Here is a 22,612-nt window from a genome sequence, read left to right on the forward strand (position 1 = left end):
GTCTGCCCATTTTTAAAAAAAAGCTCAATGTATGTCTTCATACATCAGGATAATATCAAATTAACAAATAAAAATTCTTAAAAGAGGTCTATTCAAGTTGTTAAAAATTAAATATGCAGTTATATTTATAAATATTCTTAAAGCCCAAATTGAACTAAGCAGGATGAAAAAGTCATAGAAATCTGATTATGGAAACAATTGGGAAAGGGCCTCCTCTTTGCAAGAGCTTTTAAGGCAAGACTAGGTGTGGCAGATTAAACCTATCTACTAGGCTAGGGAATTAAGAATCAGTTTGCCTGGTAATTTCCCAGTTTAAACCTTTGTCAGCCATAAATTGGGAAAAAAAAAAAAAAACAAACAAAGATTAGGTTAATTTTCACAGAAGAAAAATGTTGATGTAACCCGGTGGCCTGCTGCCTCAGTCTCCCACTCCCGGTTGGACAGCAGTGGAGGAGACCAGTTTAGGCCAGTCCTATGGGCAGTGGAAGGATGCCCAAGAAGGAGCTAACTAAGTCGGTGCCATTTCAGCACTAAATTCTATTCCTTATTTGACAAAAGGGGGGAGCAGGTAAAAACTAAAATGGTTGGAATGTGATAGAAGAAGCAGTTAAATCAAACTTTTGCGTGGGAAAGTTAAATCTCAGATAAGCTGTAACTTCTGAAGTATCCAATCTATGGAAAAACAGGAAGAGCTTGCATGCTAGGCTTAGGGGTATAAATTGTGTCATTTTTCTTTGTTCGTGGCACCAGCCATATCTGGCTCTGCACCCCTTCTTGCAAGATTGAGAATAAATTATTTTCTTCTCCACAATCTGGTGAGCCTTAATTCTTCCAGAAGATTTCTTTCCAATGAAATAAAGGTAATTAGTGGCTCTATTAACAAATTTCAGTAAGTAAAGGAAAGTCCATAAAAACTATAGAGAGATCTTTCCTGGGTTATGATTTTAAAAAAATTAAGTAATTGTGTAATGTGTTTTAAAACCTGGTAGTCAGTATGCTTTTAATTTAATAATTTTGATAACTTAAAGAAAAGAAGTTTTTAGCTTCCTGTAAGGGAAAAAGAGAACATTCCTTGCATAAACTATTATGGTTTCAATTTTATTTAACTTGAGTGTAATCTCCCATAGTTAATTTATAAACTAAATTAACATATGTACAAAATCTTTACAGTAATGAAAATTGTAAGTGAAAATTGTAAGTTCACATTGGTGAAATTAGGCTAAAGGGAAAAGATTGTAGATATGCTCTCTTAAATAGAGAGTAAATTTCTTTCATTGGTAATTGTAATTTAGTAAGTTTATTTAAACATGAGGTGTCTAGTCAATGCGGTTATAGTCAATTATAAAGAGTTTGTAAAACATCTTCCAAACTGAAAATGTTTAAATAATTCTAGTTGTAGAAGTCATTGTTAACTAAAGAAACTTAGATTGGTATTGGTAGCAGAAATAACTTCATGATAATAAACCTGTCTGAAGGCCACTGCAAAATACACATTTAAGTAAATGGTAATAAAAAGTTGTCTTGATTCTATTGGAAATATTCTGTTTTCATTCTAACAATGAAAAGTATTTTTCCTCTATTACTAAAGTAAAATACCTACTGTTATCTTCATAGTAAAATTGTGTAAGTAAATAGTCATTTGATATATGTATTGCGTTAAGTTGTTTAAAATATATATAAAACAAGGAATAAACTTTAACATTGTCAAACTCTTGTGCATTCGAACCAGGCCTTTGTATACATTACAGGTGGCCTCTCCATGTGAGTTATTGGCTAAGCTGGTCACTGACCCCTCAATTAAAAATATGTGCTATATCAGTCTCTGGTTCTGCTCCTGAAGTTGATGGAAACTATATTGCAGTTTCAAGCTCCTGCAGCCAATAATGACTCGGTACAGCCAAGTGTACAATGGATATCGCCTCCAGACTGGCACTGTTCCATGGTGCCAGAGAGCACTATGCACCAGGCTAGTAGAATACTGGAAAATCTCTCTAAGATGAAGGATGCTGCAACTTGCTCACTGCGTTGAAGAACATGCTAAGTGGAGCCATGATACCAGGATACTGTAAGTAAAACTTAAACACAATTGGCATTATGGCCTGCTCTCATGGAGAGATAACATGTAAAGTATTACAAACCTGAAACTCAAAACTAATAATTGCAACTCTGAATCCTTATGCATTAAGTAATACATTAGTTAATATTAAGTGCTGCACTTTTATCCTGTACTAAATATATGCCTAATAATTGTAATGTTATCTTTTCTATTTTGGATCAAGTGCAGAAGTATATTAGACATGTTAAATTCCTGGTAAAATCATTTTCTAAACAGTTAATAACATGTCTATAGAATAAGGTGGCAGTCTCAGCCAGTCTCAGTCAACTTCTATATTCTGCTGTACTCTGCTGTGTAGCAAAAGTGAGGCTTGCTTGCTGATGGTGAGTCACCTATTGAACAAGTAAAAATTGCTAGAAATTGTACAATGAAAACCAAGGTGTAAAAATCTTTATTCTGTAGTTCTGATCACTCCCACAGGTGAAAACTAAGAGTATTTCCAAATTAGTGTTCTAATCCTGAGTGAAGCCAGTTGCCCAAGGAGTGCCAGTTCACCAGGAGCATCTGACAGAGCGAATGAGTGTCAATCATTGAACAGCTTGGAATGTGTCTTCAGACAAAGCTAAGTGTCTGTTGCAATTTCTCTCTAAAGATGGATAACTTAAAAAAGAATATATGCTGTTCCCACCAGCTTTTAAGGAATGCCATCTTTATAGGCATCTAATCTTGTCTATCTCTGTAATCCAATGTGTCCTCTTTTAAAAACGGGTATTCCAAATTTTTAATTAAGTTTGTTTCTTTCAGAGTGAACATCTTATTAACCATATGAAAACTTCATCCAACTTCGTACAGAATGCCAGATCCATCTTCCTCCAGTTAGAATAAATTAAAGAGTTTTTACACCTTATTAGGCAATGACTACAGCCCATGGCCAGCAGGAAGCAGTTACAGAAAAGAGATCGTCTCCCTTCAGCACCCCTTTTAAATTAAAGGTGTAAACTCTTTAAGAGTAAAATAAAAGTAATAGATGGATCTGGAACCTGACTGGAAATCCACGTGAGTGCCAGTGGCAACAGAATAACTGCAGGAGGCCCCTGCCCAAGATTCTGCTGTCCAGAATGAAAAGCTCTAAACTTCTAAAAACAGTCCTGGATGCTGTACTAAAGACTGATAAATAATCAGTCAAGACAACAAACAGCCATCCACCTCATAGCTCCAACAATAATTATGCCAAAGCTTAGCAAGTTAATCTTTGGCAGAAAGGGGGGAATGATGTGGGCTATGGGTGGAAGGCTCTTTGTCTCTTCAGAAATAACTAAGCTGTTTGACTTGTGTCTCTTCAGAAATAACTAAGCTGTTTGACTTGTGTCTCTTCAGAAATAACTAAGTTGTTTGACTTGTGGGTGTGAAACGGTAAGAGGCTGCAGTCCTGCTCTTAGGGACCAGCAGGCTCCAGTCCCAGGAAATGTTTAACAAAGCAAGGGCTATAAACTTTAAGTATTTAGGGGAAATGCAAAAACCAAGGCTTATCTAAAATGTCTGGAGTCCTTGCTAAAAGCTTACCTAAGATGTGGAAGAGATATATGCTAATTGAAGCCTATTGAGAACTGAAACAAAGGGACGATTTGGCCTTTCCTCTCTGTATAAAAGACGTTTGAAAATCTTGTTCCGGGCTCGGGATTCAAACAGAAAGCTCCCGAGTCTGGCCGGCCGTCAATAAACCATTTTTCCTTCTCAAAATCATTCCTGAGTCCTGGCCTCTCTATACTCAAATAATTGAACTTCTCTTAAATTCCACAACATTAACTCATATAACACAGAGGTAAAACTATCATCCCCAAAGCAGAAATGTATGAACTGAGACTAATAAAATTTGATTATCTTTCAGGCTACCTATCCTATCTTTTTTTTTTTTTTAAAGATTTATTTATTTCTCTCCCCTCCCGTCCCAGTTGTCTGCTCTCTGTGTCCATTCTCTGTGTGTTCTTCTGTGACCACTTCTATCCTTATCAGCAGCACTGGGAATCTGTGTTTCTTTTCATTGCTTTATCTTGCTGCGTCAGCTCTCCGTGTGGGCGGCGCCATTCTTGGGCAGGCCACACTTTCTTTCGCGCTGGGCGGCTCTCCTTATGGGATGCACTCCTTGTGCGTGGGGCTCCCCTACGCGGGGGCACCCCTGCGTGGCAGGGCACTCCTTGCGTGCATCAGCACTGCGCATGGCCAGCTCCACACGGGTCAAGGTGGCCCGGGGTTTGAACCGTGGACCTCCCATGTGGTAGGTGGATGCTCTAGCCATTGAGCCAAATCTCTTCCCTATCCTATCTTGTTCTATTCCATGGTGCCAATTGGTTCATAAAGGAGAACAAGTTAAAGCCCTATCCCCAATGTAGCCCCAGTTTCTGGGTCTCATTCTCAAAAATGGGTATAGCTCTCACCCCAGTTCCATCTGCTCTGACCCCCTTCCTCCTTGCACTGGTCTCTGAGCCTGTGCCCTCCACCCCGGTCACTCTGACTTCCTCTGCCAGGCCTCTTTCCCTTCCAGCTCCCTGCAGGCTAAGGACTCACCTCCCTTTGTTGTCGGAGTCCTGTCTGTCGGTATCGGGAATGAAAGACAAAGAGAGATTGGGATCAGGGGATCTGAGAGCCTTGAGGCCTCAAGCTCATCAGACGAATTTATTGGTCTCAGAGGCTTCCTTATATACCCCAACCATCATGAGAAGCAGCAACTATTCTAGATAACTATTACCATTATCTCATAATAACACAGTGGGTTAGCTAGTAACCAAAGCTCACAATGTTCTATTATGATATTGAAACAAATATACTCATAAATCTTGTTGCCCAGGTCGTTCCGTTCTATCAAGTCCTGGTTCTGCTGGAATGTTATATCTGGTTCTGCCGGAATGTTACATCTCCCTGAGAGATTTGTGACCTGCATGTATACCTCTAGGGACAGCATGACCCAGTGGTCAAGGAAGTAACTTGCTATTATGGAAACAACATGCCTTTGTTTCCCACACTTTGTAATAGAACTCAAGGTCCTTTATGCCTACACCAGCTTCCAAGGCAAACCTTTACATACTGCCCCCCCAGATCCTGAGTCTGGGATCCACGTGATTTGTGCACAAAGACTCGTTATCCTTTTCAAACAGCAACAATCATATTAGCTATTTATTACTTCCTATGTGACAGGCATGGTGTTCAGTGTTTTATATGTACTATCTCATTTAATCTTCACAACAAACATATACGGTAGCTACTATTATCATGTCCATTTACAAATGAGGAAACAGAGGCAGAACTGAAGCAACTTTTACCAAGCCCTGAGCTATCTGTTTTCAGAATTCCTTCACTCCTTTCTCTTCTGACAGCTTCATGACTCCAGCATTTAATTGAATTCATCCTCAGAGATGTACAATTTTTGCTTCAAGACTGTTTTGCTTTAAAGTGTTTTTCCCTAATCCCATTCCCCCGCATCACCTCTCAGCAATCCTTCCACCAGATTTCAGAGATGGCCTCCCCAAATACTCACCCGGACCTCCCCCAGGAAGAAATTAGCACATCCACAGCCCCGTGCTTTCACATTGCTCTCCTCATGGGCAGAATGGAGGAAACCGTGTGTCCATTACCATTGGGGGAAAGAAGTATTCCCTACAGGCTTGCGGGTCTGGCAAATACTCATCCTCCTGTCTTAGCCCTACAGCAGAGGTTCTCAGTCCTGCTTGCACATTAGAACCCTTGGGCATTTCACCTGGGCAGTGTGGATTCCTGGGCTCCACCCCAGAGGAAATGAAACAGAATCTCTGGGGATGGGGTCTAGGCACAGGTGGCTTTTTAAGTACCATGCGATTCCAGTGAGAACCATCGCTGGCATTTCTCCTTGTCAATCCATGTCATTACTATTTTCTAGAGCAGACTCAGAAATAATTTTCTCCAGACACTACGTGCGGCACCTAGCAATGTTTGCCAAAGATGTGATCGTTTTCTCTCTACATCCTTGTTAGCTCTTGCCCAACAGAAGGTTAATTACAGTTTTCTCCTCTGTGCAAATATCCCCAATTCGCCCCTTATCACTATGTGTCTTAGAGTGCCAGGGCTGCTATGACAAATACTACATGCTGGTTGGCTTAAGCAATAAGAATTTATTATCGCATGGTTTTGAAGGCTGGAAGTCCAAAATCGAGGTCTGGACAGGCCGTGCTTTCTCCTGGAGTCTGCAGCTTTCTGGCACTGGCTTGCTGCAATCCCTGGGGCTCCATGGTTGGCATCTCTGCCTCGGTCACACGGCTTCAGCTTCTGGACTCTCTTCTGCTCAGTCCTCTGTGTCTGTGAGAGTTCCACTGCTTCTGAGGACTGCAGCCAAATGGATCGAGGCCCACCCCGATTCAAGTTGGCCTCATCTAAATAGGATCTTTGACGAATTCATTCACAAATGAGTCCGCACCTTAACTAAAGATAACTAAGGTCTTCAAAGGTTTTATTTGCAAATGGGTTCACACCAGGGGCATGCAGATTAAGACTTGAACAAGTCTTTTGTGGGCTCTGTGGTTCAGTCCCCAACACTGTGTAACAACAATATACTGTTCTAGAATTATTCTTTTCTCATTTCATATAGATCTGGTTTACTTAATAAATAAATTTGTAAATATCTCAAAGATGGAGGCTGTTTGTAATCCTTGCCTCTTTCCAAGGTACCTGCAAAGAGCTTAAAGAGCTTCTAAGGCACAAAAGAAAGTAGATGCATGTTGATTATAAGTAGAACCTACTATTTTTATTTTTATTTTTAATTTTTGGCTATAACTCTCATTAGTTCCTTAAGGTATAATCAGAGAAGTAGGGTGTGGTGGTTTGGAGCTGCAAGTAGCCCCAGAGAAACATGTTCCTTTTTTTAAAGATTTAATTTAATTTTTAAAATTTTATTTAATTTTATTTTTATTTATTCCTCTCCCCTTCCCCTCCGTTGTCTGTTCTCTGTGTTGACCCACTGATGTGGGCTATGGATGGAAGGCTCTTTGTCTCTTCGGAGATAACCTTAACCTAAGCTGTCTGTCCTGACTTGTGGGTGTGGGATGATGAGAAGCTGCAGTCCTGCCCTTGGTAACCATGGCAACGACTCCAGTCCCAGAAAACAGTTTATCAATGCAAACTCTATAAACTTTAAATATTCAGGGAAAATGCAAACCAAATGTGCTAAAAGCTTATCTAGAATGTATGAAGTCCATGCTAAAAGCCTACCTAGAATGTGGAAGATACATATGCTAATTCAAGCCTATTGAGCACTGAAACAAAGAACGATTGAGCCCTTCCTCTGTATAAAAGGAACTCAAAATTCTTGTTCGGGGCTCGGGTTTGCAACAGAAAGCTCCCGAGTCCAGCCAGCCATCAATAAACCATTTTTCCTTCTCAAAATCATTCCTGAGCCTTGGCCTCTCTATACACAAATAATTGAACCTCTCTCAACTGCTACAACACCACTACGTGTTCTTCTGTGTCCCCGGCATCCTCAGTGGCACTGGGAAAGTGCGTCACCTTGTTGCGTCAGCTCCCCGTGTGTGCACTGCCACCTCTGGGCGGGCTGCGCCTTCTTCTCGAGGGGTGGCTCTCCCCGCAGGGCGCACTCCCTGTGCGTGGCAGCACCCCTGCATGCTATGGCACTCCTTGCTGTGACAGGTTCACGCGTGGGCCAGCTCATCACACGGGTCAGGAGGCCCTGGGTATCGAAACCTGGATCCTCCCATGGGGTAGGCAGACGCTCTATCGCTTCCCGAGAACCTACTATTTTTACTTTCATTAACTGCTGAGACCAGCTCAGCAATAGGTTTGCACGAAGGGAAGGCAACGCAGAACTGAAAAAATAAAAGGACAGAAAGAAAGACACAAGGGAGAAAATAAAGATGGGACCAGGGGACTCAGCAGCTGCTGGAACCGAGAGCCTCGACCCTAGTTTCCATATCGTATTTATTAGAAATTACAAAGCAGTAGCTACCTATGTTTAATTTCCAGGCTGCTTGTTATTAAAGCTGCAGCACCTGCAATGCTAGGGAGCAGGCCATAACAAAGTTCAAAAGTCTCCACATGCAAACAGTTTTCGTGCTGACCTGACAGCGTTCCATCTAGTCAAGGCCGGTGATCTTAAGCCCACACTTTTTATCTGTATTATGGAAATATTTCAACTTCAAGCCAGGTTCCCACATTCAAATTCAAGCTATTTTCCCACATCTCCCCCTTTTTTGTTTTTGCAAAGCAGTGAAGGCAGATTTTGGAGATTTCTTGGTGCTTCATACCCCGGAGGGTTTGTAGCGTGCATCTGAGGACTAAATACATACAAAACAGACAGGAAGAGATAATTAATGTACCTCCTAGAGGACCCCTTCCCCAGCTCTTAATCCACATCATAGGGTTCAGGATCTTAATCCATCCGCAATTCCTGTCATAGTTTGTGAGGCAGGAGCATGTTGAATTCTTGTTATTTGAGCTTATAATTGAGAAATATCTAAGCTTAAATTGTTTTTATGACCATGCAAATGACGTTCCACTGATTTCTAAGGAATATCACTGCTATTGTATGCATAGGGGGTCACACAAAAACTAGATATATTCCAATCACATTGTAGGCATAAGCACATAGTTACAGTTTGTAATTCTTCTAAAAAGCTCAAAACTGCCTTTTATACATAATCTATAACTGCAGATTATACAACAACAAACAATAAGACTTCCAACTAGCAGATATTTAATGAACAGACTTTCATTTCTCATGGGCTTAAGACTCCCAACCAGCAAGGCTACATAGGCCAGTACTCGATCAAAAATGACCTCAGTTTCCCCAGTTTATATAGTTTGAGGCATAGGCAGCGACAAATTATTGTTACTCCCCCATTTTGGGCTGTGGGGCAGCTGGAATTTATCTCATAATTTCAATGCTTTCATTGTTCCTGCTCTTATCATCTTCGTTGGACCTAGAGCCACAACTCATTGTTGTAAGGATTCATTTTCTAGCCAGAAAATAGTAGCTGTCTTGTTATAAGAGTCCCAGTGCAGTGTCTGCAGCAGTGAAAGCACACCTCATCCCTCCCGAGAGCAGGAGGGGTCCGATGTCACAGTCATTGGAGTGAGCACGATGGACACTCACGGGTGAAGTCCACGAGCTGGTGGCAAGTAACAGGCAGCTGGACCTGCTGGGCTAGGCACCACAGGGTCTGGTAGTCACAATGTTCGTCTTTCTGGTGGAGCCACTCAGCTGCTTCTCAGGTCTCCATGGTATGGCTCTGGATCTTCATGAGGCATCTGCCTCAACATTCCTGACAGAGATGTTAGAGGAGTGGGCAGGGACATGATAGACAGTTACCTGTCACTGCTGACAAACATCCCAGATGTTCTTCCACAAATCTCTCCCCCATAGAGGGTGATTCTCAACAGTCAGTGGTTTCTGTCTTGTTTTCAGTATTTGCAATCCACCCCTAGATATGAATGGCCGTCTTCACGGTGACCAGACACTATTGGGGTAAGCCTTTCACTTTCAGCAGGGCTTCTTATGCTGCACACAATTACTTTTTTATCATGTACTTTTGGCCCCTTCCCAGAATTATGACTAAAACCCAAGGGGTACTTGTTTAGAATGCTGCCTTTGCCACAAACCCCACCCAAAGCCAATACTGGGGCTGGTCACATCCAATTCACAGGCTAAGCCATTGTCCACCTTCTCCCTCTTTTATTTTTTAAAGCAGCCTGCTGGGGGTCCTCCCACTCCCATGAAGGACCTTTCCCAATCAACACATACAACGGTTTCGATATTTGAGCTAAGTGAGGGATGAAAGATTTTTAGTAGTCCAACAATATTACAAACTACATTAACATGAGAAAACATTGTACTTTATCAACTACAGCAGAGGGTATAGTTTTGTCTTACCCAACCAAACAACATTTAAGAATTTGATAGAGCAGCAGGGACCTTGCAGCCTGTCCCAATTGTTTGCCTATTTTAGGCTCTTAAAATAAGATACTATTGTCTCTGATGTTTCTTTTACTTCTAAAAAAAGGAATTACTGGTTAACATAATGTCATCAGTAGGGTTGCAGCCACAGATGTCTTCTAGGTAGCCAGACTCTTTGTCACCAGACCAGGGCAGATGGCTGGGCTATGCACACAGCCTTGGGGAAGCACTGTAAAACTCCATTGTTGGGTTTTCCACAGGTAGGGGATTCCAGGCTGGCTTGACTTGTCTAAGAAGATACTAAAGAAAGTCTTAAAGTTTTAAACGAAGTGATAGTGATACAGTTGGATGTTAATTTTTTGCAACAAAGTAGCAATATTTGGGACTGCTACATACAGCAGTGGTGTTACTTTAATTTATGTTAAGAGGTTTCTGTGACACTATTTTTTAATTTCAACCATGATTAACAACATTGTACTTTTGTCTAATATTATGCTGGGACATTGGTAAATTTCTGGGAATTTTATACACTCTTTAATTATTCATATGAACTTTTTATTTATGCAACTTTAATTAACAGAGGGTTGAAGAATCCTTTTAATTTTATAACACTTTTAAACACGTTCCATTCAACTTATAACATATTAAAGGAACTTAACTATTTTATTACTTTAATTTTTTCAAGGTAAAAGAACAAATTTTTTGCAATAGTTTGAAATAAAAAGATACTTTTTAGGATCTGACTTTGAGAAAACAGGTTTGAACATTATGTTCCTTTAAAAATGATGAGACTTGCTTCTTCTTAAAAGACCAAGGAAATAAGATTAAACTACAAGAAGCTATTCTGATAAAACAGACCTCTTTTGTACGCTGATTACTTAGAAGAAAAACTCTTTATAAACTTTTACTAAAACAGACCAATGACTTGAGAAACTGTGAGAAAGAATAAAATTTTAACTTTGCATCAATATACTATTTGATCCTAAAGCTTTTAAAACTTTATAGATAGATCCATCAAATCTTACTCAACTTTAACCATAAAAATTACTTTCCCATGAACCTTTCACACTTTCAGTATTCATTCAGATTTTGTCCCACATTTTACTTTTTCTTAATAACCAGTCATTTTATTTTAGGACAAAATTATTTTCTGTTTCTTTAATAATAAAAACACATTCTATACATCTTACATACATAAGTTACCAAAATGATTTTGGAAACTGTCTCCAAGCAAATTTCTTACAATGTACAATTACCATTAACACTAAACAAACTTTTTAAAATAATGATTTAGTTTGGTTATATGTAAAAATAGCTTTATTTTAAATACCTAGTAGCATGCAATACTAGAAACAGTCTTTAGAAACAAGTTGGCAGGGGAGACTGACTGCCAACAAGTTTTCCTGTAATACAATTACTTTTTGTTATTATTATCAATTCAGTTTCTGTTTAATAATGACTTCTTGGAATTAGCCATTTAAACACTTTAATTCAAACAATGCTTCCATAAACTTCTTATAATTATTTTTAACCATATAGGCTATAATCATATTATTTTAAGACAAATTTCACGTTCACAGAATACATTCCCTTACCTAATGTTACCGTACTACCTTCTACAACTTGCCACATGGATTCAAGTTCTGTCCTGCATATGTTCATTCTGATTTTATGAAAACCAGCCATCTTATTTTAGGACAAAATACACTTTTTTTGAACAACTTACTGAATTTCAGCCAGCACTCCCACAAACTTTTTACCTTCTTTAATTATTCATTTAAGTTTTACATCCTTCATTTTATCCTGTGAAGAAAAATAAACTATCCATTTCAATTTAGGCAAGAGCTATTTTTTATGAAGAGACTTACAGTAATCAAGACTTATAATTTTATCATTGTAGAGATCTTATTAACATTTAAATTTATGTATTAATATAAGTGCTTGTTTAATTTTTGGTCATTTGAATAGAGCTCTTTTAGAAATTTTTATTTATTAATTTATATTACCATCTGGAGGTATAAAAATATACACTGACATTGAACAAATAGACAAACACAAAACAATTACAACACACCAACAGAAACATAAAGTTTACAATTTGACTCATAACTCTTACTTTTCTGGTATAGCTGTTTTTAAGTTCTCCATCATTTCACATCTTAGATTTTATTGCTTTTAAGATTTTTTCTAGAATCCATGCTGCCTGAAACATGCAAGCTTCTTCTTGGAAACACTTTTATTAGTAATCAGCAATCAGTTAGGATAACTTGAGCTGCATAAATGCAGTTAAGCTCTTATTTAGCAGTTTAGACAGTTAACACACATTTTTTGGATTACTACTCTTGAAGACCACACTAAGACATGAAGTTCAGGAGTAAGCTATTGATTCAAAACCAAAAATTCCTTTTAACAACTTGATAAAAATTTTGTACTAATTTTATTAATTTGGCCAAATAGGCCCAATCAGAACCAGTATGGAAATAAAACAGAACACCAGTGTTGCCATTTTTTCCTCCTTTTCCAGGGGCTTAATTCTATTAGCCCCCACTAGCCCACAGCCACATTATCACGTAGGCAGCAGGGGGTTTGCACAGTTGCTGCCAGAATATTTTCCTTCTCTTAGTCAACACTTTAACAGAGAATTTTCTTACAAGCATGATTTCACTAACAAGGGCCTTATTTAGCACTTTTGCCTGTATGGGACATTATATTTGTGAGTTAACCTTTCCTTGCACAAACAGCTCCGCATGATTTCCCTCCATTCTAGCCTGCAAGATGCCCTGCTGTAAAGCTGACAACTTTGGCTGAGCATCTCTGGGTATGCAAGGAGGAGGAGGTATCAGTGGAGGGGAAAGTGACTTTCTAAAGTCAATTAATGAAGGAGCTGAAGGCAAAACTTTAGATTTAGTATCAAAACAGATTTAATAATAGTCCAAGTGGGCTAAATAGTAAGAGGGAGCAAAACACCTTGTACATGTAATTTTTAAACTCTTTTCAACTCTTTCCTAATCTCTTAATTCTAAACTTCCCATTGCTGGAAACTATGAGCAATACGTTTCTATAATCTGTAAGAATTCTAAAATATGAGACTCACTGGCTTCGGCTCCTCTTGCCTTGAGGATTTGTTTTAGGAGGCAGACATACAGGTGAACTATCTCCATTTCCCATTGTAACCCTGCTAGAATACTCAGGAGTGTCACGGAGGACTGGGAAGCCTTCTAAACCACTCGGGGCTCTGTGCCATGACAACACCTTTAGTTTCGCTCAAAGCGATCCTTCTTCCCCTCAAGTCCCTGTTTGGGTGCTAGTTACTGAGACCAGCTCAGCGATAGGTTTGCACGAAGGGAAGGCGACACAGAACTGAAGAAATTAAAGGACAGAAAGAAAGACACAAAAGAAGAAATAAAGACGGGACCAGGGGACTCAGCAGCTTCTGGAACTGAGAGCCTCGACCCTAGTTTCCACATCATATTTATTAGAAATTACAAAGCAGTGGTTATCTATGTTTACTTTCAAGGCTGCTTGTTATTAAACCTGCAGCACCAGCAATGCCAGGGAGCAGGCCATAACAAAGTTCAAAAGTCTCCACATGCAAACAGTTTTTGTGCTGACCAGACAGCATTCTGTCTAGTCAAGGCCGGTGATCCTAAGCCCACCCTTCTCATCTGCATTATGGAAATGTTTCAACTTCAAGCCAGGTTCCCACATTCAAATTCAAGCTATTTTCCCACAATTAACCTTTAATAGGAAAGTCAATTAAATAGTTTGCAGAGAACAGCATGTTTAGAGGGCTGGGGGAAAAATAGAAATGTCCACTATGCGAAAGTGAATTTCATTATATTGCTGACTGATTAGCACTATAGAAGCAGGTAACCCTTTTAGATATGAGCTCTTTCAAATGCTGAATGATTTCATTAAAAACTTTCCTTTGGAGAAAACTGCTGCAGTCTCTACTTCATGCAAAAGGCTCCAATGCTCTCTTTAATCTCTAGTAGAAAAAGTGGGATTCTTTCAGTCCAGGGCTCTCTGATTCTGGAACATAACACTGGTGGCATGAATCTTAGCCGACACTTTGCTAGGACCTTGATATGTCATTGAGTCCATCAGGGCTGAGTGACTTCCAGTTCTCTCTAGTAATAATGGCAATAAAAGTAGCTAACAGTCATCAAGTACGTGCTGTGCTAAGCACTTTTCATGCATTATTTCATTTAATCCTCAGATTCATACCTTGAAATGAGTACTATCATTATCCCCAACAGAAGAAACTGAGGCTCCAAGAGCTTAAGTAATTTGCCCAAGATCACAAAGGAAATAAACGCATTTTGGTGAAACCCTATTCATTTACCCAAGTGTTCAGTTCAAAGGCCATATGTGAAGAGAGCACTGTTCTGGGCCCCCTCACCTTCTTGCACACTGATATTTTAACTTCTCCCACCATATCGTGTTGGAGTATTAGCCAGCATAAGGCATGCTGGGAGACTTGACATGACTGCTTTAAATAGATATGTGTGCGGTTTGGCATGGAAATAAATGGCTCAGAAAGAAGTCAATGAAAGGAGACGGTGGCTTCTTGTTCCTCATTTTACGGGTACATGTTAAGGTCAATGTGTGTAATGTTTGCCAAGTTTTTAATAATAGCTTTGCAAGGGCCTTTTTGCTAAACAGAGCGTTGTTTGGAATTGTGCAAATACTATGACTTTGTACAATAAACTTGTCAGCAGCATTTGCTCTGATCCCCTGAACCCCGGTCTGCATGATTTTTCATTTCTTCATGAGTCACCGCTGACAAGTGGCGTCCAATGTGGGGCTTGAAGAAACCGAGATTGGTAAGTATATAGCAGGTACGAAGACGCTCTTCTCTCGGGATTTAGTGAACATTCAGGGTAATGGGGAATTCGCATAGTAAATTCGAAGAATATCAAGCAACTTTGAAGGCTTTATTGCAAGCCTCAGGATATCCTGTCAAAGAGTCTACTCTTAAGAAATTATTTATATTAGTAGAAAAGGTTGTCCATGGTTTCAACCTGAAGGAAAAAAATTATTAAGTTATCCTCACTGGCTGAAGGTTTTACAACAATTAAAATTACATTACAGAGAAGGTAATCCTATTTCTATTAAGAAATGGACATCATCTAGTGCTTTGTCTATTTTTCTTATGCCATTGCATAATTTTGATTCACTATCAGACAGTTCAGATTCTAGTTCTAGCTCCAGTTCTGAGTCTGACTCATCTTCTGAGGAATCTCAGGCTTCAACACTTTTGCCTTCAAAACGAAAGAAGAAGTATGGTGCATTTTCTGTGCAGGCATCAGAACCTGAAATAAAAAACGTCTAAAGAAACTCCTGCTTCGGTTCCATCTGGTTATTCTGTAATTTGGCCTCCAGGAAGTTATATTCCTCATGATTTTACTAGAACTAGATTTCCTATTAACAATCACGAGACTCCTTTGTCTGCTGCTGTGACTCATATGAATTCCATATTATCTATGGATCATGATTCTCAGTTATATCCTCTTTTTTTCTAAATCCACAAGCAGGAGGTGGTATGCACGTTAACTATGAACCTTTGGGTTTAAAAAGTTTAAAGGAACTGAAAACAGCCTGTGTGCAATTTGGCACTACTAGTCTTTATACATTTGGGTTACTTCGAGGTCTCTCACAAGAAATGAGACTTCCCCCTTGGGACTGGGATATGATGGGCAGAACTGTGTTGAGTGCATCAGAATTTTTGCAGTTTAAAACCCGGCGGACAGAGAGCAGACAACTGGGGGCAGGGGGAGGCGGAAGGGGAGAGAAATAAATTTAAAAAGTGGATCTTAAAAAAAAAAAATTAAAAACTGGTGAAACAACGAAGCTCAAAGAGTTGCTATTAGAAATGTAAATCAAAATCCTCCTGTACCAATTACCTTAGAACAATTAACGGGCACAGGGGCTTGGTTCGGTATCCAACGTCAGGTCAATTACACAGATACAGCTATCGTACAAGTTAGGACATGCTGTTTGAATGCTTGGAGAAAAACTGAAGATCCAGGTAAAGCAAAATTAGCTATTTCAAAGTGATTCAAGGTTCCTCTGAGCCATATACTGAGTTTCTGGCTCGACATTGAAGGATATAATTCATAAAGCTATAACTGACCCTGATATGAGAGATATGCTTTCACAAATGTTGACTTTTGACAATGCAAATAAGCAATGTAAGGCAGCACTTCCATCTATTAAAGCAGCAGGAGGAAAGCTAGCTGATTTCATTAAAACTTGTCAGTATATTGGTGGAGCCAATGATAATAACACTTTGGTGGCTACCTTATCTAAGGGACTGACCACTCGCCGCTCCACTATAACCTTTTTAATGTGCAAAGGGGTCATATGCAAAAGGAATGTTAGCAAAATAAATCAGTAAATAATTCTATAAATAATAGTTCATCCCGCTTCCCATCACAGTTATGCCCAGTTTGTCAAAAAGGATTTCATTGGGCTAATAAATGCTGGTCTAAGTATCGGAAGGATGGTGCTCCGGTCCTGGGAAACTTCCCACCGGCCTACCTCTCGGCCCTCGGCCAAACAGTATGAGGAAAAATCCCCAGAATCGTCCCCTAACTGCAACCTCCCTCTCAGCAGTGGTCTCAACCACAGGATGTTGAACGAATGGATATTAACGATTTATGCACAGCCACTGAAGGTAGTGCAGCTTATGAAATTTTTGCAGCAGAATCAGTGCTTTTACATCCATCTTTAGGAGTACGAAAATTAAAAACTCAAATATATGGTCCCCTTCCTAAGCATATGGTAGGTTTGTTGTTAGGAAGAAGTAGTCTTACTTGCAGAGGTGTTTTCGTGCATACTGGAGTGACTGACTCAGATTATACGGAAGAAATATTGGTTATGGTTTCAGTAACACAATCTTATCATGTACAACCTGGAGATCGCATTGCACAATTACTTTTTATTGCCATATCATACACCTAAAAATCATACTCCACAAAAAAGGACAGGAGGTTTTGGATCAACTGGGAAAGGGTATTTTTTGGACTCAAGATCTTAGAGAAGAACGGCCTGAAATTTCAATTACTATTAATGGTAAACCTTTTATTGGGCTGGTAGATTCCAGGACTGATGTTTCTATTATAAGTAGGTGAAATTGGCCTCACAAATGGCCCATGCAAGCAGTTTCCACAGTGTTTTTGGGAGTTGGATCTATTTCAGACATACTTCGAAGTTCAGTGGTACTTTGAGGTTATTGGTCCTGATGGACAAAAAACTCAGCTGCAACCTTTCATTGCAGATGTAGCCATGAATTTATGGGGAAGAGATTTGTTAGCGCAGTGGAAAACAGTTATTTCTATTCCTAAGGAGAATACGTTAGAAAAAAATTTGTCCCAGGAAGTTAGATATGGCAATGACAAAAGATGTCTTGGAACTAGTTTAAACTAAAAAGAGCCATTGCTACATTCCCTTGTGTACAAAAACCTCTGCCTTTAAAATGGAAAACAGGAATCTCCTGTTTGGATAGAGCAATGGCCCTTAACAAAAGAGAAATTAGAAGCTTTGCAAACAATCAGTACAGAGCAACTAGCTGAAGGACATATTGAACCCTCAACGAGTCCTTGGAATTCACCAATGTTTGTCATAAAAAAGAAATCAGGTAAATGAAGAATGTTAACTGATCTCTGAGGAGTAAATAAAGCAATGGAGCCTGAGTCCTTTGCAACTGGACTGCCTTCTCCTAGTATGATTCCAAAAAATTGGAAACTCAAAATAATAGATTTAAAAGATTGGTTTTTTTTACAATTTCCCTACAAGACCAGGATAAAGAAAAATTTCCTTTTACTGTGCCAAGTATAAATCATATGCAGCCTACAGCAAGATATCAGTGGACTGTATGACCGCAGGGAAAGACGAATAGTCCTACTTTAGGTCAACATTTTGTAAATCAACCTTTGCAATGAGTTCGAGAACAATTTCCTTTATAATATACAATTCACTGTATGGATGATATTTTATTTGCTGCAGAATCAGATAAACTTTTTCAGCAAATATTTGAACAAGCTGTGCTACAGTTATCTGAATATGGTTTGTGTATTGTTCCAGATAAAGTACAAGATACATAGCCTATGAATTATTTAGGACATAAATTACAAGAAGCCACCGTCGCCTTTCACTGACTTCTTTCCGAGCCATTTATTTCCATGCCAAACTGCACACATTTCCATTTAAACCAGTCATGTCGAGTATCCCAGCATGCTTTATGCTGGCTAAGACGCCCACAATATTGAGCCCATTGGTTTTGCATGCCTCTCCCGCAGACTGAGAACACTTGGAGATGAGGGACAGAGTTTAATCTTCTCAGCACTCAGTCCACTGCTTGGCAATCAGGAGACACTCAACATTTGGCAATCCGTAGACACTCAACATTTGTCCCAAGGTTGGGACTGTGAAAGCTCAAGTGCCTACCTCATTTAATCCGCACGGCAACTTTGTGAAGTAGAACTAATATAATCTCCATTTTACAGATGAAGTCTCAGGGAGGTGAAGTAATCTGCTCAAGGTCACGTGGGAAGAAAAGAGTGGAGCCAGGTTTTGAGTCTGGACATCATGCTGTCCCCACTTCCCCTTGGCACCACCCCCCACTCGGCGGCTCAAGCCAGTGCAGACACTGGGGGGCTATTCTCTGCACTGTTCCCCTCTGCTTGACCCACCCACAACTACACTCCTGTAATTGTTCAACCCGCCGCCCTCTTCCCAACCCCCTCTGTGGGCACCCTAATTCAGAATACCGCCTTCAGAAACCTGCATTACCATAACAGCTAGGGTAGAAGATTTGGAATTTTGGTTCACCCTACAACAAAAAGATTAAAAATTATTTGCATAAATGGCTTTTGTGAACTACAAACATTTCTAATAATCTTCCTTAGAGGCAAAGCCGTGCTTCTGCACACTCAGCCCTGAGTACCTGAAATCATGGTTCTGTAGCTAGCTAGAATTGTATTTGAACCCTGTGAGGTAAGTTTCGGCATGAGGGTTAATTCACTGCTCTTGTACACCCTATAAATCACTGGGGGCAACCTGACAGTCTTCAAGATTCCAGTCTCTAGTTTGCCGTTCACCTCTTTTCTGATTGAATTTCACTGGCTTTTTTCAGAACATCTGCCATCTCCACCACAAGTTCAGTAACTGCGCTTCTTTTCTGAGGTGGGTTTTTTTTATTACACTGCTCAGTATTTCCAGGGCTGGGGCCCTGCCTCACCCTTGCCCTTACGGGGGATTTTTCCCTGCATGTTGCCATCTGCTAATGGACTCCCACTAAGCTGCATTCCTGGTTTCCTGGCTACCTGCCTTGACTTTGCATAACTATCGCATGCCCCAAGCATCCTTGCTGTGCTCTGCCACCTGCAGGGCACTTGGTCCTGCTGGGTTAGCCTCCCTGCAAGACTGGGTGCCCTTTGCTGCCAACATCCTGCAGAGACCTCGCCTCCATGTTCCCGAAACAGATCTGCCCTCCCACTGCCTGCCACATCTCAGGTACGGGTCCATCTACAAGTACTGGAGCCAGTGTAGACCCATAAATGTTCCTTCGATGTCTATTTATTGCAAATACAAGAGAAGCTTCTTCAGAGCAAAGGAAATCAATAATTTTTGGCAGATTGCTCGGGCAGTTTCATCAATGAAGATTCTCAGAATATTAAGGTCTCCTGCTCTGCTGGGAACCGTGGAACAAAGTACTCAAGCTAATATTCTCAGATGACCTGCCAAGAAGAAAGGTCACGCTGGTAGGAGTTCCATGTGCTATTTAAAGAACAATCATTCCTTACACGGGAACAGCAGTAATGTCTGGCCAAGGTATTAACGAGGCAGGGAAAGGTATGATGCAGAAAAATTAGAGAGTGAATGAAATAATTATAAAACCACTGGCCATTTATCTTTTTTTGAAACTCCCTTTGAAATTATCGCTGTCTTCATTTGGAATATGTGAATAATTTAATGGTATTATATATTTAACTTGTTAAATGAAGAAATGTATCCAGTATTAGGAAAAAAAGAAACCTGTTTGAGCCACCTGTAATTTGCATTTAGGAATATTTCTAAATTAGAGCTAAGTCTCAAAAGAGACAAGGAGGGTCCTGAGAAAACGGAACAATTACTCTTCATATTCATTATTTTGACAGTGTAATTCCATCTCATAATCGGTGGCTGTTAGACTCTTCACTTTCTCTCCGTCTCTCCCTGTTCCTCCTGTGAGCCTAAATGAATTTGTAAATTCCCAGAAAACAAGGTAGGAGGGAGGCTGAGGGATGGGTATAAGCTGCAGGAAGGTGCAGTCCCATGGGATAGGCGTGAGCGAGATCCAGAAACAAGAAGACTCCTCGCTGCAGTTTTGGGGTCTCGTTTAACATCTCAGATATCAGGCAGGTGAGGAAGATGCGAGAAAATTAGTCCCGTAGTGTCTGCTCCCACTTTCTCCTTTCACTTTTTTGGATAATTTAAATAGTCGCCCTTGATTTTATTAGGCCCATGCAAATAGCATTCACAGCTTCATATTGTAGTATACTATGATTCCAGCTTTTTTCTCTCTGTTGTTTGCTTTTTTCCTGAAGCTAATAACTGCCTTTTAAAAAATTGCCTAGTTTTCAGGGTCTCTATTGTTAATTCTTCCCCCACCTTCCATTATCCTATCAGTATGATTTTCTACAGTCAGTTATACCAGATAATATATGAATTCCAATTCCAAAATAAATTTAACTTTGCTGGGACTATTTCATTTAGCTTTATGTTAAGAAAGTTTCGAAATCTTGACATTTTCAAAGTAAAGTGTTTAGAAATGTAATTTTTTAAAAAATTGGTAAATTAATTTTGGTAATAGAAAACTATGTAGATAGATAATACAATCTTCAAATGGGAGGGTCTTTCTAGGAGACAGAATAGCTGAGGGGGCAACACGCTGGCATTAGAGTGTTCAGCTTGAAATCCTGGCCCTGACACTGACTAGATGCATCACCTGGAACAAGTCACTCAACCTCTCTGAGCCTCAGTTTATGATCATTAAAAGAGGTAATACGGGAGCAAGTGTGGCTCAGGGGTTGAGCACCTGCTTCCCATGTATCAGGTCCTGGGTTCAATCCCCCAGTTTGTCAAAAATAATAAATAAACAATAGTACCTACCAAAAGGATTGTTGAGGTTTAACTAGATAATATATGTAAATCACTTAATGTAGTGCCTGTTGCATTGCTAATGCTCACTAAAGGTTAGGTAATATTTACCTTACTATCAGAGGCAGAAACCATTAAAAAAAAAAAAACTGGAAAGAATCTCCAAAATTTACATATGAAAAAATACAAACAGAGTTGAAAGGAAAATATGAAGCTGGGGGAAAAAAAACGTTTGCAGCATGTATGACAGACCAAAAGGTTAATATATTTATATCTAATAAGGCTAAGATAAAATAGAAAAATAGGCAAAGTACATAAATAGGCAATTAAAAAAGCAAACAAAAATGACTGTATGAAAACATATATTCCCTCTCTTGTAATAAAATTTACATATTAAAATATAACGATATACCATGTTTCACCCACGACATTTCAAAATTATTTTTACATTGCAATATCCACCATTGGTGAGTTATCTTGATATCGGCAACTAGCAACTAGAATTCTCCCCTTGATCAACTTTGACAACTTCACTAATATATATATAATGCATACATATGCATGCACATATACACGTCCTTCTATATGCATATACACACAAACATACACATACATAAGCACACATACCTATGTAACCCCTCCTTGAAGGCCTCCATCTGCTTCTCAGAATCGGCAGGACCTGAAGCACAGCCACGACTTGCAGAAGCGGCAAGGTTATCATTAACCTGCCCCACGTGGAAGGGCGACCAGCCGTTTCCTCAGAAGGAGCCACGTTCCACGACAGGCACCGCCCCCCACCCTGAGCCTCGCGTCCAGACACAGTTCATTTCCTCACAAGAACAGACAGAGAAGCCACAGGCCCCCCAGCCCCGCCCACACCGCTAGGCTTCACTGCCCAGCCCACCCCCCCTGCCCTCCCTCTGGAGCTCCAGGTCTGACCCAAGCCCCAGGCCCGCCCACCAAGCCCGTTTCCGCCCCCAGAAGTCCTGTGTAAACCCATGACTGCCCCTGCCGGCATGACAGACCCCTTCCTGTTGGAGTTTCTCAATAAATCCTTGCCTGTAATCGCTGGTCTCCACGTCCCAATTGTCTCCACATCTAACAAGTTCCCTCTTTAAAAAAAAATACATATTCACTCCATGCTTGTAGACCCTAGAGCAGTCCTAGTCTCCAGAAGAGACTCCACAAATATTTGCTAAATGAATGTTGGGTGAACATCCCAAGTATTCTCCTGCTCTGCACCAATTTTTTTTTAAAGATTTATTTATTTACTTATTTCTCTCCCCTCCCTCCCCCCCACCCCGGTTGTCTGTTCTCTGTGTCTATTTGCTGTGTCTTCTTTGTCCGCTTCTGTTGTCCTCAGCAGCACGGGAATCTGTTTCTTTTTGCTGCGTCATCTTGCTGTGTCAGCTCTCCATGTGGGCGGCGCCATTCCTGGGCAGGCTGTGTTTTCTTTCGTGCTGGGCGGCTCTCCTTAC

The 22,612-nt window shown here is 40.1% G+C and overlaps 1 long non-coding RNA gene across 1 annotated transcript in view; it reads right to left on the bottom strand.

The window, feature by feature from the left end:
• The window catches only part of LOC111767051 (uncharacterized), a 59,999-nt gene extending 38,133 nt beyond the window's left edge, over positions 1–21,866 (bottom strand). The window contains exon 1 of the long non-coding RNA XR_002798955.2: positions 21,762–21,866. This is a non-coding gene — a long non-coding RNA (uncharacterized lncRNA). The remainder of the gene's footprint in view (positions 1–21,761) is intronic.
• Positions 21,867–22,612: the final 746 nt, after the last annotated feature.

This window comes from Dasypus novemcinctus, chromosome 12 (genome assembly GCF_030445035.2).
Source record: "Dasypus novemcinctus isolate mDasNov1 chromosome 12, mDasNov1.1.hap2, whole genome shotgun sequence".
NCBI lineage: Eukaryota > Metazoa > Chordata > Mammalia > Cingulata > Dasypodidae > Dasypus > Dasypus novemcinctus.